Source organism: Bactrocera oleae, chromosome 5 (genome assembly GCF_042242935.1).
Source record: "Bactrocera oleae isolate idBacOlea1 chromosome 5, idBacOlea1, whole genome shotgun sequence".
Taxonomy (NCBI): Eukaryota; Metazoa; Arthropoda; class Insecta; order Diptera; family Tephritidae; genus Bactrocera; species Bactrocera oleae.
In genome coordinates, this window is record NC_091539.1 from 7,804,017 (window position 1) to 7,819,757 (window position 15,741).

Below are 15,741 nucleotides of genomic sequence, written 5' to 3' on the forward strand. Positions count from 1 at the left end.
GCACGACTTGTTGCTCCAAACAGTTGTCAAACGTAAATGCCAAACTTTAGCGCACACTTGTTGTACTCAGCGGCATTGCAGCTACCGTTTATTTGTTGTTATTGTTGGGTGTTTCCCCAGTTACTAAAGGCAAACTCACACACGCACCCACACGCTCAATAGCTAAGTTCGAATAAGCGCCAAATGCGTGTCAGCTAACTGTACGCTTTCGCCGTTGAAGCGCATCTGAAGGCTGTGTGAGCGCTCAGCAGCAGTGAAAGATGTAAAAGGTTGCTTATACGCCGCGTTGGTTGAAACACTGCTAGCAAATCAGTCTGGCCTACGCTCTTGCGCTCTCAGCCGCTCACAGCATCCTTTAATTTCGAAAATCTGCTGCTGCTCAGCGCGCGACTGCTGTTGTTAGTCGGCTCGGCTTAGTGTCACCTTATGCGCTGCCGCTGCTGACACGTCTTCTTCTTCTGCTGCTGCTTCGTTGAACGGTTCGTCAACTGGCCGCTTCCTCGGCTTGGCAGTGCTGCTCGTGCTCGTGGCGCCACAACCAAAAAGCAACTGTTCGGCAGCGACGTGTTGCGCATCGTTTTTATAGTCGCCACAGGCAGCGCTGCTGACGCACGCACGAGCAGCATAGCCGAAGATACGCTGCACGACTGATTGGAGGGCAGCAATGAAGGTCGCTATGATGTGGGTTCGCAGGTTTATGTTTTGTTTTGTTTTTGGTGAATTGCTCATTAAAAGTGTGTGGAAGCAACAGGATGTGCAGCTGTTGCTTTTGGTCCATATTTGGAGTGGTCGCCAACTCATATAAAGCAGCAGAAGGGTGAAGCAGCATCCCTCTCACTTTCCGTCTGGCTTACTCACGCTCGCATACAGCTATATCTCAAGTATTGCTTTCGGTTTGCTAGAACTCATTCTTGCGCTCTCAATTAACCAACTCTCTTTTAATTGCTCTCACTTCCGCTTTGCTTTAGTGCCGTAAGCAGCATAATAATGATGCCCACAAAATTACTGCCAATTATGAATTTGTTAGCAGGTTAAATGTAACAAGTAAATTATATTAAGCTGCCCTTCGGAGAATTGTTGCAAAGGCAGGAAAGGCAAAGGAACAAAGTGCTGACGTTGGATGCCAAATAAGTAATAATTACTTATCAAAGAACTCTATCATTCACCGGAACCAAATAAAACATATTTTCGGATATATGTGGCTGCAGCATTTAAAAAGTCTCAAGTATTTTAGCGCCTTTAAAACCTATGCGTGGGTCTGGAAGCTCCCTCATAATGTGACTTCCTATAACAGGTTTTAAGCAGGGCTCAATCAGAATCAGAATCAGATTCTATAAAGTCGATTTTGGGACCAAAAGAACTTTTTGCATAAACCATGTATGCATGAAGACCTCATCTTCATTCTTATACATGTAATAATAATTGTATTTGAAGTTCTGGAAAATAAGTGGGTTTTCGGATAAAAAGCACTTGGCAACTCATGACAAATAACCGGTATATGCTTGGAACTAAAAAATGTCTCAAGTATCTAGAATTTGGACGCATTTAATTTCAAAATCTTCAATTAGCGTGTATCTTTGAAATCGCAATTTTGAGTGTTACGCAATCCTCGGAAACATTCAAACTCTCCGAGATCTTATTCAGATCTCGAACTTAACTTAGACTTAAGCTTAATTTCAGTTCAACCTTCTCTTGAGTACTTCATACAAATATCTCACCAGAGACGGCAGTATTAACATATTAATCTCAAATGTTTGATATTTACTTTACCCTGATATTTTCTACGGCGCTGTGAAACTACTTGCCTTCATTCATGCCTCCCAGTTCAAAAGTAGTTCTACTTGGTTCATTACTTGTGTGCTTTAAGTTTTTATATTTGATATTTACAGCTTATTTTCATTATTTTACACAAAAAAAATTATTTGGAATTGTAATCGTAATGGTATTGTAATTGTAATTGTAATGGTAATGGTATTTTAATTGTAATTGTAAATATAATAGTAATTAAAAATATTATTCCTGTTGTAACTTTAATTATGATTGTAATTAAAGTTAGAATTGTAATTGAAGTGGACGTAAATTTAATAGTAAAAATGTAGATGTAGTCGTAATTGTAATTATAACTAAAATTGTTATAATGAATGTAATGTTATAGTTATTATATTTGAAATTTTAATGGCGAAGACAATTTCTATTGCAGCTTTAATTTTTCTCGTAATTGCAAATGTAATTGTTATTTTAATTGTAATTGTGATTATGATTGCAATTGTAATTGTTTTTGTAACTGTAATTATGATTATGATTAAAATTAGAATTGTAATTAAAGCTGTAATTGCAATTATAACGATCGTAAATTTAATAGTAATCGTAGATATAATCCTAATTGGAATTACAGTTAAATTATAATGGTGAATGTAATCATAATTACAACTGTTATAGTGAAGGTAATTGTAATCACATCTGTAATTGTAAATGCAATTGTTATTTAATTCTAACTATAATTATATTTGCAGTTGTAATTGTATTTGATTGTAATTAAAACAAGGATTGTAATGAAGGTTATGATTGCAATTCTAAAGGTCGTAAATTTAATAGTAATTGTACATGTAAACGCAACTGTAATTATAACTGAAATTGTAATGGCAAAAGTAATTATAATTGCAATTATAACTGAAATGGTATTGGCGAAAGTAATTGTCATTGTAATTATAACAGAAATTGTAATGGCGAAAGTATTTGTAACTGTAATTATAACTAAAATTGTAATGGCGAAAGTAATTGTAATGTCAGCTCTTATGATAATTGTAAGTAGCGCTAATTGAAATTCTAGTCGCTTTCGTATTGCATTACTTATTTTAATATCAATTCAAGCAATCAAAATTTAATGATAATACAAATTAAATTGCAATTGTACTTCAAATTTGACTTTTTTTAAAATTTTTTTTTAATTCCAGTAAATTTTTTTTTAATAATAACAATTATAAGCAAAAAGAATTTTGTTTATAAGAAATTTTTCAAATATTTTTAATAACAGAAATCTTAAGTTTTTGCGTTTAAATCTCTTACCATATCTAGATTAACCGCAAAAGAAAATATATCCATTAAGTTAGCTGTATTTCTGTTATATCTTCAGATTTAATTATAAATACTTGTACGAGTATGTATGGATTTGTGTCCGGCTGCGACGACCTTATCAGCTGCCTTTGGCTTTGAATAAAAATAGAAAATCGCAGGAAATAAAAACAGCACTGAGCCATTGAGCACATAAAAACTGTTGCATGCTTTTTAGCTCAAGGTTCTACCTGTTGGACGTTCATGTCAGCGCAAAGGACAAGGCAATGCCGACAGCAAAGTGAAATCATATAAATATTTAGAGACTAGACCGTAACCAAATGAGAGCGCCAATGATAATTGTAAGTAAAAGAGTTAGGTAACGTGAGAGAGCACAAAGGAGAGTCAGACAGTATATAGCGCTGATAAAAGCTGAGTGAGGAAAGAGAGAATCGTTGGTAGTGGGAGAAGTGCTGTTCATACCGGTGGTGTTTAGACATTAGAGAAGGAGCGAACGTTAGTCAGGTTGCAACAACAATAAGTTTGTATTATTTAGAATTTGTGTGAGCACCTGTTAACTCACTTGCTGCTCCCAGGCTGCCCACACACTATCACTCTTCAACCGTGATTCAGCGCTTTAACCTTGAATGTGGCGCTGGGAGGCTGTGGTGTGCTCGTTTTTATTGTTGCTTTCGAAATTGCCAACAACATCTCTCATTCTCCATTGAACCCCACATGCGCCTACTTCTCTCTCTGTCTCTCGCTCCCTCTTTCTCTCTCCGTATCTCTTGTCACGGAGCTTCAATCACTACCTTATCGTTAAACCAACAGACTGCTTGGCACCAGTGCGCGACGTAACTGTGTGTTTGTGCTACGCACACAAGTGTGTAAATATGTGTGACTGCTTTGAGGCCTATAAGTATGCTTTGCTAAATGGAATAAGCGCAAAACGCTGTGACGTGTTACCTATCCTTGTGTGTGTGTATATTTGGTTTGGATTTCTTTACATGTGAACTGGGGGTGGTTTGATAAGCTGTGCGCATGTGTGTGGGTATCCTTGTGAGTGAGTTTGTCTATTTGTTGTTGCTGTTGTTGCTTTTATATTTTGTATTATTTTCTTGGCGCTTAGCTGCCTTCCAGGCATTTTAGAAATGTATGTAAATGTAGGTGGATCAAATATGCGCCCATTTGTATGCTACTGTATCGGCCTTCGCTTGTATGAACCTATATGATAAAATGGTTTTATCTGCAGGTAACTTTCCCTTAAGCAGCATCGGTAATTTAAGCGGAATTATCATATAGTGTTGTTAAAAAAAAGTTGTTTTGTATTTAGTTAGCATTATTTGTGTTTGTCGAAGAAATAATTTGAGAAGAAAATTGAAAAAAAAAATTCGAAAATATGTTTCGAAAATCAAAAAAACTTTTACAAAAAGGTTTTGAAAAAACAAACTAAATTTCTCAAAAAAAATTAAACAATCGAAACTAGTTAAAATTTTTCGTTTATTTTTCACATTATTTTCATTTTTCAACAAACAATAATAAACATTTTCGTTATTCCCACGCTCATAGTGCATTCTGTACTGTGCTCAGCTTGAGCATTTTATAGCAGTTTTGAATATTGTAGGCGATTTATGGGCAGCAGGGTTGCATTCGGTTTTTGATAACATTCATTCACTTAAATCAAATAGATGCTTAAAGTATTTGATTTTATTGTAAATAATCTTATTTCTCTTAATAACACTATATCTGTGGTTCTGAGAACTATTTTCGAACAAATGACAACCTTCGAAGTTTTCCTATCGTGCTCCTACCTGTTTAGCTCTCAAGCTCAGTACCATCACCTCTAACTACTATCGAAAACATCTGTAGTTAAAAACTGTACCGCCATCATCAATAACTTTTAGCGATGTCAGTGATCTTTACGGAAGCTAACAACCCTATGGAAAGTTCAAAAAATACTTCACTTATTGAAAAAAAAGGTTGTTGACTTCGCTAAAAGCAAACAAATTGCCTTCCTAAAGTCAGGCTTGTGGAACTCGCTAAAGTTAGAAAAGGTTTTAGTAAAGGTCAGAAAAAGGGTCAATAACCTTGCAAAAAATGGTTATGTACCCCACTGAAGATAAACAAAGAGTTCACTGATTTCGAAAAGATAGTGGTTGTTGACTTCGCTGACGGTAAACAAAAGCGTTGCAAATAGACAAAGTTCTTGTTCGTTTTGTTTTAGGAATACACTAAGATATTTTTTTTTTTTTTGTTTTTTTTTATGAAGTTGAATTTCCGTATTTATTTCAATAATTTCTTAAATTTTTATATAAAATATATATTTTTTTAAAGTCAAATTTATTTACTCTTATATTTTGCTAAATTACTTTCAAGTACAATTCTTAGAGAGCAGAATACATAGGAGTACAATACAAATATTGAAAAAATGACTCCAGCATACAAGCCAAACTTCGAAACAAGATATTACACACTTAAAGAGCTAGTGCGCTCAATTGTATGCTTTAAACTTTTTATAATTACAACTTTCTTAGGAAGACTGCTTATAGAAGCCCAAGGCACGCATTGTGTTCAGCTTAAATGCACGCATTATACGTAATTTGCTTTTACACACCTTTTAATTGAACTTTAAAACAAATTAACTCTACTCAACGGATTACAAGCCAGAAGACTAAAGTTAAAGTGAAAGCTGCCTTTATGCTGCTGAGGGAAGCAGCACAATCTACTCTACGTTTAAATATTTTTCTTGATAATTTCCATTACTGATAACTCATTAGCAAAATTGCATAATGTACACGGCTAACTTCACAATGATAACGGCTTGTTAGGCTATAACTGTTGTAAATAGTTCGTAGAAAGTCTGCATTAAGAAAGAGTGGCGTGGCTAGTTTCTTAGAAGAGCACTCGCAAGAACTTTCATTTGCTTTGTATGCTGCGGAAGTAGTACCAAGAAATCAAGAATCAAGTGGAGTTAACAAATGTTTTAGCAGCAAATGAATGCTAGGGCAAATTTTTTTATATATATTATCTTGCTATTTTTATGCAAAAAAAATAAATTGAAATCTAAAAGTAAAAGTTCAAAATTTTTGATTTGGGTATATGTTTATAATTTTTAAAAAATATTTTTTACAGCAAAAGTGATATTTATTTATATAATTTTTCTATAATTGAATTTAAAAATCCCAAAAAAAATATTGAGTAAAATTTCAAAATTAAATTTGCTTTTTTTTTCAAAATAAAATTTATTGTATATTAAATTAATTTGACGAAAGTTTATTTTCAATATCACCAAAAAAGTATTAAGGAAAAATTCAAAATTTCCAAATTCTAAGAAAATATTTTTTTATATCCAAAATAATACACTTATACTAATCGTTATTTATTTAATTTATGAAAAATTTAATTAAAAAATTCAAAAAAAAATGTTGAGTTTCAAATTATAAAAAAATATTTTTTTATTTCAAAAATATTAAATACATTATATTTGTATTAAATTTTTCAAACATTTTATTCGAATATCCCCAACAAAAATATTGAGTAAAATTTCAAAAAAATCTTTCGTAAAAATGCATAAAATTTTTTATTTTACTTTGCCACCACAAACCAAAAAAATGTTGAGTACAACTAACATGTTTAAAAATCACTTTTTTATTTTCATCATTATAAATTTATTCCGATTCCTATGTAATTTATCAAAAATTAAATTTAAAAAACCGAAAAATAAAAATATTGAGAAAAATTTACATACTAAAAATACACTTGTTTATTTCAAAAGAAAAAGTACATATGTTCTAGGTTTTATATAATTTTTCAAAAATTTAATGTGCCAATCCCAAAAAATATATTGAGTAAAATTTGAATGTTATAAGAATAAGTTTCATATTTCAAAAATATTGAATTCATTATATTTGTATTAAATTTTTCAAAAATTTTATTCGAATATCGCCAAAAAAAATATTGAGTAAAATTTCAAACAATTTTTAGTGAAGCGTAACATAACTAAAAAACCCATTTTTAATTTCAAAAATAATAGATTTAGAATATTTATATATATTAATATTATTATTTATTTTTCAAAAAATGTATTTGAAAATCCCAAAAAAATATTGATTAAAATTTCGAATGAAAAAAAAAATAATTTTTTTTATTTCGAAATTACTAAATTCAATATATTTTTCTGTAATTTTTGAAATTTTAATTCGAACAACGCAAAAAAAGAAATATTGCGTAAAATTTCAAAAACTATCCAATAATAAATATATTATATTTTTTAATTACCTTGCTACCACAAACAAAACTAATATTGAGTTTAATTTGCATATTTAAAAAATAACATTTTGAGTTTAAACACAAAAAAATTATTATATTTTCTATTTAATTTTTCAAAAATTAACAAAATTTAATTTTCTCAAAACAATATTCAGTAAAGTTTCAAATATTTTCAATAATAAATTTATTCCAATTTTTATTTAAGGTTGTCACCGCAAACGAAACAAAAATATATCGTTAAATTTCAAATAAAAAAACTTTCAAAATGCCATAAAATGTTTTGAAAAATTTTAAAATTAAATCCCATTTACTTTTCGAATTTTCAAATTACAACTATAATTTGAATTGAAATTGATGCATTTCTATTGCAAACTTCCAGGCGCTCAGAGAAAAGAAAATCTTTATAAAACTTACCGAATTTAAAATTATTCGTATATATATATTTTTTTCAAAACATTTTTTGTTCTACAATACTTAATTTTTTACTTAAATTTTACAAGTAATTTTTTAAATATTGAATTTGAATATCGGAATAAAGAAGTAAAATTTTAAAATTAAAACTAAAATTAAAAATTGCATAAAAATTCCATCTTTATTTATCAAACTCTGCGCTTTTAAATATAAGTCAATCGAAATTCAATATTTCTGAATTACAATGCGGTGTGCTGTATTCCCATTGCCTACTTCCAGGCACTCAAAGCAGATTTGGCAATGCGCACCGAAAGTTATACAAATGCCAAACCAATTGTCTCAGCGGCTAACAAGCTGATCGAAAGATCAATAGCAAAAACCCAACAAAAATAACAACAAATAAATACCTTTGTATATCACAAAAAAAAATTGTAAGTAAAGCTACGCTCCTGGCCACAGTGAGAGCACAAAACACGCTTGCCGTCTGATTTATTTATCAATTTGTGGCGGCCATATGGGCAAGGTAACAAAAACCAAACATTGCGAGATTGCAGTGAAAACAATAACAAACAGCAACAACCAGCGAACAAAGCGCAATTTTCGCGTTCTACTAGGCACCACGCCTGCTTCATTGCGCCACGGCTTGCCTGCATGCCTCGCGCCGCCAGCTCATCAGTTCATTGTTCCACAGTTATACTCGGCAACTCGTACTGTTTTCATGTTATATTTTTATCGCTTCCTCCGTAGTCCTTTTTTGAGTTCGCGCTTTGTGTGCTGTCATTATGTTTACTTATGCTGTGTTGCCATACTTGTTGTTTTTTTTTCCGTGCGCTCATAAGGTCACTCATTTTCGTGCGTTTGCACACCGCCGACTTGTTAAACTTTTGCTACGAAATCTATTAAAATTGATTTTAATTAAAATGCATGCGTTGTGGCCATGGAAAACGTGGCAACAAGTAAACAATTTAACACGAGCATATAAAATGAGGCACAAGGACAGCCGGAGGACATGGCTAGAGCGAACGCTGAAGAATTAATTTAGCGAACAGATAAATAACAAGCAAAATATTTCCAGTCTTTCGAGGTTAAGACTCTTCGGTCTTTGTGCTCTGGTTTCCGATCTTTGTAAGCTCGTATCTACCGTCTGAGCTGTGTGATCTTGGCCTTTATCTTTAACTTATTTATGGCATTTGACCTCTTGCCTTTGTTATAAGATTTTTATCAGCTACTCTGAACTCGACATACTTCGCCGCTCTAATTTCTGGTTCTTTCTCTTTTTTCTTGATCTCTTATACCTGGCTTTTTTATTCGGATTTTTAGTCTTAGATTTCTCAGAGATTAAATTTCTAAATCACCAGGTCTCTGTTATCTGTGGCTCAGTACCTGTCTTCTATCCTTTGGGCTCGGGACTTTGATAACTCGCCACTGATCTCTGATAAATAGCTTCGGATCTTCCTTGTGTTATATTTTGTTCTTCTATCTTATATCGTCGTCTTTTCTCAGTCTGTTGACTCAGTCTCTCTCCAATATTCTCTGTGCTCTGAACTTTGACAGCTTTAAATTATTTCCTCTAATCTTTCTCATTTTATATCTTGTTCGTTCTGTCTCCCGCTCATTGTTTACTGTTTTCTTATTTTCCGTTTTCATAATTTGTTTTCTAACATTTATTGTATTTTTTTCTGATAACTTTCTTCCACTTTATAAATCTGGATTGTGGCCTTAAATATCTTATCTCTACATTTTATTCCTGGAACTCTGATAATGACTTTCTAGCTGTCTCATTTATCAGGTCTCTGGTATAATTGACTTAGTCAGTGGTCTCTATCCTAGGAGCTCTGGGCACTGAGCTTTAGTGATCCCCTCCGAGATCTGATTTTGTTTTCGGATCTCGGTTTCTTCAGTTTGTCTTCTGTTGTTTTGTCTCTGGTTTCTCATTTCTGTGATATCTATCTTCCGCTTTCCGGTTTATGGTCTCAGATTTTTCATATATTCATTTTGGTCTTCAGTTTTTGGTCACTAGATGATTTATCCTTTCTGTCTTTTTTTCTTAATCTGTTACCTATGACTCAGTCTCTGGCCAATATGTTTTGAGCTCTGAACTTTGATAAATCTCATTTTTTGTTTCAGTCTTTTTGTTTTTATATCTTGTTCGGTATGGCTGTCGTTCTCTCACCTCTGGTCTTTTATTTCTCAATTGGTTGATTTGCTTTTCAATATTTGATATGTCTGGTCTCTGATATCAATCTGCTGACCTCTTCATCTGGTCTCATTTACTCACTAGTCACTAATTTCTTAATCTCCGATCTGTAGTCTTAAGTCGCTGTCCTCTTAACTATTATTTATCATTAGAGAAGGGATTCTGGACTGTTCTTTTTCGATTCCTGTATCTACCCAAACTAGCAGTGTTTATAAAATTGATATCCTCGTTCTTTAGGCGCTAGTATTTAGTTCCGTAAAACCGCCTAGAAGTCCGCCTAACTCGATCGACTTCGGCAAACGGAAATAGATTTTCCATTATTAGCGTTTATAGATTTTCCATTAATTTTAAGACTGTTTGCGAGATGTAAGCAAACATGGTATACCTTCAGGCGTGCTATACTTTAAGTCGTCGCTAAGCAATTTAAATACATATTAAATCACAGTGAAATGTAAAAACCTGTTTAATAGGATAAAAAATACTTGCTGTTATTTATAAAGAAACGCTCATCTCTATTTATTTCACGTAGCTAAGTGGCGCTGTTGTTAGGCCAAGCTTTTATTATTGAAATAATTATTATGAATTTGGAAGGCAGTGAGCGAAATGGAAAGGTAATAGAAGCTAAACATGAATGAAAAAGTAAACTGATAAGAAAAGAATAGCTTTTGTGCGACAGCACACACCCATTACAGGCACACAATAAACGCTGTCACATACGCAACACATGAGCTGCTAATAAAAGGTGAACAAGCGTGAAAGCATAAATGTCGAGCATGACAATCGCACCAAGCAAGCATACATATAGGGGCAAGCATCCGACAGACAACACGACAAGGCAACAGCGACGCTGATAGGCACAATGAGACGCCTGAGCGCTTGATCAGATTCAAGTTATGCTGCTGAAGCATGCGGCAGCGCAAGTAGTGAACACTAGTTAGCTGATGCAGCGCCTGGAAGCATACTATGAATATCTACGTTGATATTATCGTCAACCAAACGGGCATAAGCAGAACATTAAAAGGCATGCAGCAGTCAGGCACAGCTACAAGGCAGTCGGCAGTGCTGATATTCTCACATACACATACGCAATCACCAACAGCAACACTTACATGTTAAGTTGCGTATGTGTGTGCGTATCTGTTTGCGCGTGTATGATTTAAGCATTATTCTATCGTTGATTGCATTGTTGTAGCGCGCATTATTATTGTGCTGCATAAATGATGTGATTGCGTGGCAACATATGTGGCAAGTCTGGCGTATGTAGCGTCTTGGTAGCTGTTGCTTGGCGCCGCCAAGCTTCAACAATTGACAGCATAATTGGATTTTAAAGGGTTGTAAATCACAAATCCTTCACACCTGTGCATGTGTGCGCCAGTTGCAGATAAATGCCGGCAAATTCATTAGCTAATCGTTATGTAAATGACAGGAGTGCACGTTTAGCGCCTAAAAGCGTGCTCCGATGTTGATTTTTGTGATGAATGGTTTATGTGGCCATTATATTGAGATAAATACATTCTCGCTTAAAAATAATGAGGAAGCCTTTATCAATCATTGGGATAACTAAGTACCCAATGTAACTTAATATGCTTTAAGGCGCTGTCAATTAAGATTTTTGCTAAAACTTATACATTTTTGCAAACGAAGACTACTTACTTTTAAGATTCATTCAATATAAATAATTGAAATTATTTACGGAAAAATTATTATTTCGAAAACGGAAGCAAAGCGTCCTTCACGGACGATCTTAAGGTATTCAAAGCATCTGATCTTAATTCAGAAAAAGCAATAAGACTCTATCAGAATTTAGTTTAAAATAACTTCCAACATTTAAATTTAATAATTTTAACATTGAATTTGAAAATCTATTTCTTGACGAACATACACTTAGGCGCTGACTAAAAAGTGCGATATAAGTTCTTAAAAATATTATTAATTGTTTCATAGATAAAAAGATGACTGTCAAAATAAACCCACTTGTTTTAAATGAATGAATTTGAAAAAATAATTTTTTGGGTGCATACTTCAAGGCGTTCACATGGAAAACGAGATAGCAGAATATACTTTTATACTGTCGAAGACCGCTACAACTTCTCATCAAGGCATATAATTAGGCGCTTTCCTTTAACATTTCATATACCTATAAGAGCATTTTATAGGCTTTATTGTATTGTACTTTATTTCGATAAATTAAGCTCTAGGAAACCAATATTGCATAGCAAGGATTTCTGCTGTTGCTAAAAGCTGCACAATTATTAAGTCTACTTTTAGGCGCCTTGGTATTTTAAATAACATATACTCACTTCATGTAGTAATTTCTATGTCTCTTAAGCGTAGTTAAACTTTTTATAAAAAATTTTATTTAATGTCATATTACGAAAATATTATAGATGCATACTTAACTTAACTTAATAACTATAGTTAAAATAAGTAATATCATTATTTATGTTTATATGTATATATGTATATATATTTTATATGTTCGCGTATTACTAAGTGTAATATCTTGTTGTAGTATTTGTGACGGTTTTCAATTTTATTCACTACTTTTTGTAGAAAAATTTAATTAATTGCATATCGCATAAATATAATAAATGCACACTTTTTGGCATTTCATGGAAAAACTAATAATGTAGTTTGAGCCCTATGCTTCCGTTATTACATTTAATTTATAATTGCTAGTTTTACTTCAATTATATTATCACGTTGCTTAGTATAATTAAAATAGGCGCTTATTAATTTAAATATTATTTTAAATATTTTTTTCTTACGTTTGCTGATTTTTATCATGTTTGTCTATTGCGTTTTTATCTGATGTATTATTAATGAGCAGAATCTACGAAATTAAAAGGCATAATTTTAGGCAGTTTGATGTCTTTAATAAAAATAATTGTTTACAAATCCGCGTTTTACTAATTCATTTCAGTATTAGGTTACAAAATGGTTAGTATTATTTTTTTTGAGCGCAATTTATGAAAAAAAATGTATTGCATACTTTTAGGCGTTTATACACTTGATACATTAGATATGTAAAATGTTGCATAGCTTATGTTTTGCTGCTAATTGTGGCGTTTTTAATTAATTAGCAATAATTTGCAGTCATGTTTAAATTTTTTTATTTTGATTGGCGGTATTTATATTGCATGCTGTGAATTTTAAGGCGCTGGAAAATTTTTAATTTATAATTTTAAAATTTTTATACACAGACTAGTCCCACAGCTTTCGAGATATCGTTCTGAAATTTTGCATACGTCATTTTTTTGGCAAGAGGCTGCTTTGCCGTCGAAATTGTTGATATCGGACCACTAAACCATATAGCTGTCGTGCAAACTGATCGATGAGAAACAAGTCTGCCATAGAAAAACCTTTTTATTTGACAAGATATCTTCACAAAAGTTGTCATAAATTATTTTCCAAGTCAACAGTATAATATCCGAAGAAATTGTTTACATCGGACTTTTATAACGTATAGCTGCCATACAAACTGAACGAACAATGTCAGGATAAAGATTATTTTATACCCTTTTCTGTTATGCGAAATGCACCTATGAATTGTTTTATAACTACGTTGCGACGGAGGTACAATTTTTGTTCTTGTTTAGATGTTTTTTTTTTTGAGTTTTGAGTAGTTGTATGCTATTTGTTTGCTTTTATGATTTTTATGATTTTAGAATTTTTTTTATTGCACTTATTGCCACAAGTAGTTAATACGCAAATACCAGGCTGGCGTATCTTCCTTCACAAAATGTATAAAATTTTAAATACATATGTCTGCAAATGTTTGTGGCTGTGTGTCTGTATGTTTGTGTGCGTGTGCTTATGTCTAGCATTTAATGAGTAGCTCATTAAAACTACAAGCGCTCAACAGCTAACGACCATGTAAGAGCATGTTTCGACCAACACAAGCGACCAATTAATGCATACACTTGCACAAATTATGAAATCCGATGCCATGCAGCTGCATTAATTTCACAACGCTTACGTGGATTATGCATATACATGTGCATGCGTAGGTGTGTATGTGTGCATGAGTATAAACGCTTATATACAGCTGAAATTATTACAATGGCATACGTATGTATCAAATGGCTGCTAATTATGCAAAAAGTACGAAACATGTTGAGGAAATATACCAAAAAAAAAAAAACAAAAACAAAAAATCAAAAAATCATTGAACCATTATTATTTGTAATGCGCATGTATTCTGTGCTGTGTGCATGTGCGCCTTTGCATAAAAAGTGGAAATTTTTGTGAAAATATGTGGATAAAATACACGCCACTTGTGCAGTGAGGTAAAAAATCAAGCAGCAGCGCCATCAAATGAATGCCAACAATTAAATGAGGGTCAGCGCGTTGCTGTCGCATACACATACACACAAAAAAGCATATACATATAGCAGTGTATAAATAAGCAAGTTCTGTTGGCAGCGCTGTCAGGGTGACCAACGCCAGCAGTCGAACTGTGTCAGCATAACAAAAAGAAGCACCAAGCACAATGACAATAACAACAATAATACTATAAATATTATAAGGAGCGCCAACAACGATACAGCGTGCCCAGCATATGCAAACAATAGCCGCGCTGGAGGCGGAGAGCGCCAATGAATGCTTGCCATTGTACAGCAATGCGCTGGAATTTAATAACATGCAACCATGGCAACAAACACACACACATATATATGTACAAGTACATATAAATCCACTTATACATACCGACTAGCATGAAAACAACAGTGGCTGCTGATGAAGAAGCGGCAGAGGCAGTCGCATAGCAAAAATTTTTATTTCCGAAAAAATTGCGATTTAAACGGAAAGCGAAGTAGCTGCGCAACGTATAATGCAAACTGAAACAACACAAAAAACACGAACATAATAATAACAATAATATTTATCAATGGATTTCAATAGCAAATCGCTCTGTGTGTGTGTGTGTGTAGTATAGTGGTGTTATGCCAATGGAGCGCCTGTATGCATAAAAAAAGCATGTATGTGTGTCTGCTATTTCCGTTAACTGATTTATGCTATTTTCTTCATGTAAAAATAAAAATAGTAAGAAAAAGGTATTACCGGGACTTACATAGTTCCGAGCATACCAAGGAGATTAAAGCAGCACAAACGCAAAGCTCACAGATAGCCACAAATTGTCGTATATACAAACATATATACTTGTAAAGCAGTAGCGGATTGCGCAGTAGTGATTGTGGTGTTATTGGTTAGCTTGCAATAATGATTTCAGAGACTCAGTGTAATGACTCTCTTGCAAAATAGCAAATATTGTTAAATCCTTTATACTTGTACTTCTGGGCGCACAAAGTTTAAAATTTATATAGCCCAGCATATTTCTGCAAGAAAAAAAATAATATTTCAAAAATTTTACGTGCTCAAGCGCTAACATAAACCTCATTCCTTTATACGCCAGTTCCTTTCTGCCGAAAAATATTTTTTTTATAAACTTGGCATAACTCCAGGCGCTTTGAATAATTCTAATATACTGTCTCTGTTGAAAAAAATCTAATATTTGAAAATTTAAGTTCAAGGCTTAAAATATTTAACTCAGTCGTTTTATGAAAACAAAACTAATTTTTAAAATTTTTTTCATAAATTTTGGCGCTGAGAGTTGCTGGTGGTTTTCAAATCAACTGTGCTTGATATTTCTTATTTACTTATTTTACAGTGTGCGTGTTTTTGCACATAAGAGACTTGCCAGCTTTATATGTTATTGATTTGGGCGCTTTGAAAATGTTCTACAATTTAACATACTTTTAAGCACTCAAGGGTAAAAATTAACCTCATTCCGACTTGCAATATAACTCAGT